At 50.6% G+C, this 2,265-nt stretch overlaps 1 pseudogene; it reads right to left on the reverse strand.

Moving 5' to 3' along the window:
- Nucleotides 1–1,131: 1,131 nt before the first annotated feature.
- LOC147796156 (uncharacterized) lies at nucleotides 1,132–1,905 on the reverse strand (annotated as a pseudogene).
- Nucleotides 1,906–2,265: the final 360 nt, after the last annotated feature.

Genomic DNA, 2,265 nt, shown 5'->3' on the forward strand with positions numbered 1-2,265 from the left:
TGCCTTGCGCCCAACTCCCATTAAAGAAACCTCCGAAACTGAACTGCTGGGATGAGTCCGTATACAAGACAGTGCAAGTTGCCGCTAGAATACTATACCTCCTGAGGGAAAATAACCGAACCATTGAAATGGAAAAAAATTCCCGCCAAGCTAGCATGTCGGCCCCGCGCACCAGATGAAATACGGATACGATGATGTGGTTTCTGAATGCCGCTTGTGAGATGGAAGAGACGACGCAAGAAGGCTCGGCCCGGCCGTATTACAAACGAAATTTAGGCTACCCAGCAATGATTGAAGTTCTCGTAGGGTGACTTTACGCTTCGACAAAGTGCAATCCAACTTCGCCAGAATTGCAAGGACCTTGGCCGTAGGAACCCGAATCTGCTGGGCAACTGTATCAATCGTTAAGCCCAGGAAATCTAAGCTTGTCACTGGCCCCACTGTTTTGTCACTGGCCAAAGGAACACCAAAGTCCCGGCAAACTACTGTGAAAGAAGTAAGCGCATGTGCGCACTCGTTGGATTGCCCTTCGCCCACAAAGAGAAAATCGTCCAAATATGGAGAATGTGCAGAGTAGCTGCAACCTTGCGAGTGCAATATTTGAGAAAGGTGCTAAATCGTTCGAATGTTGCACAAGAAATGGAGCAACCAAAGGGCATACACTTGTCGTAATAAAATGAATCGTCGAACGAAAAACCGAGTAAATCATAATCATCGGGATGAACAGGGAGTAAAAAAAAGCCGATTTTATATCCGACTGCGCCAGAAGGGCTCTGGGGCCCAAACTAGAAACCAATTCAACAGCATCATCAAAAGTCGTATAAGACACCGCAGCCCTGGCTGGGTCAATACGATCATTAACTGAATCACCCAAAGGAGACGAAAGGTTATGAATTAAACGGAACTCACCAGGGGTTTGTTTCGGCACTAAACCTAGAACAACGAAAATTGGGAAATGGGGGACTGGGGAACGGGCCAGCAATCCTACCCAAATGTAACTCACAGTCAAGTTTGCATTTCACTACCTCTCTATTTTGTCGAGTAGAGATCAAATTACGGGCAGAAGTGCTAACTGAAAAGTGCACCTGAGCGTCATGCCTGTCACCATATGATGCCAAAAAGGGGCGCAGTTTATTTATTCTTACCGGCGCTGGGAGGTGTGGTTGGATTGAGTGCTCCCCGCATCGAGCGAGGGCCGCCACGGCAAGAGGCGGCGGAATGGCCGACGGACAAGTAGGTTGCACATTTGTGGTCGAAACGACAGGCGGGTCTGAAGCAGTGGCCGCGGTTGAAATCGAAACAGATTCAGGTAGTGTGCTCGCCTGGGCGGTGCGGCTTGCCCCAATGTTGGTGTGACCTATTGCCCGTTGGTGGTTGCCCTGGTTGGAATAGGGACGAAAAATGGCTTGTTGGACGGGTGCACCGACCAACATTAGCCATAGTTCAGCGTCAATGCTGGCCCACGAGCGAGACGGCATGCGTGCTTGGAGCAACCTGAATTGAATATCATAGTCGCGCCACCCATAACCTACTCGCCGAAAAGCAGCCGAACGGACGATGCCGGCATATTTTAGCAGCTACCTCGCCTGAGCAGGGTTCCGCATCAAATAGATGGACGCAAAAATTAGAAAAGCCGGGGTCCACTGTTCAATTGAGGTGATCCGTGGGGCTGACTGTGGGAACGAATTTGCCATGCTGGGGAATCGCGCGACCCAATAGTAAACACGCAGTCACTGGTACTATTGACACTGCTAAAGGGCCGCAAAAGAAGCGCAAAATCTACAAATTCCCCATTCCAATTTTGTCCCGAAGGTGTTGAGAAACCCCTGACCCAAGATTATCGCAAACACTTGTTAGGGGCGTGACATCGCTACCCCCTATGCCCGACGAAGTGGTAACAGACATAACCGAATGAACAATAGGGGAGAGGCAACCGAAATGGCCAGGCCATCAGGGGCAGATGCGATAGAAACTACTGGTCTAGGCGTTAGCTCTGACGGGATAGAAAAAGACTCACCCGATGAAACAGCAGTCGTCTGTGCGACGGGCGCCGAGGAATCACTCAGAACATCAGCCGGCGCGATGCGGTCCGAACGAGGCCTCCCCCTTGGTCTCGACCCCTCAGCGCCGTCAGTGCGCCGCTTTGTTCGTGCTGTCCGTGGCATCTTTTCCCAATAACTGGAAGGGGCTGGACTAAACGTGCAAAGCTGCAAATAAATTGCAGAATGTGGAAGACGACTAACCTACGCAGGATACTTTGCAAAT

This window comes from Acanthaster planci, linkage group LG18 (genome assembly GCF_054643075.1).
Source record: "Acanthaster planci isolate LZ-2023a linkage group LG18, COTS_SCS, whole genome shotgun sequence".
In the NCBI taxonomy this organism is placed as follows: Eukaryota; Metazoa; Echinodermata; class Asteroidea; order Valvatida; family Acanthasteridae; genus Acanthaster; species Acanthaster planci.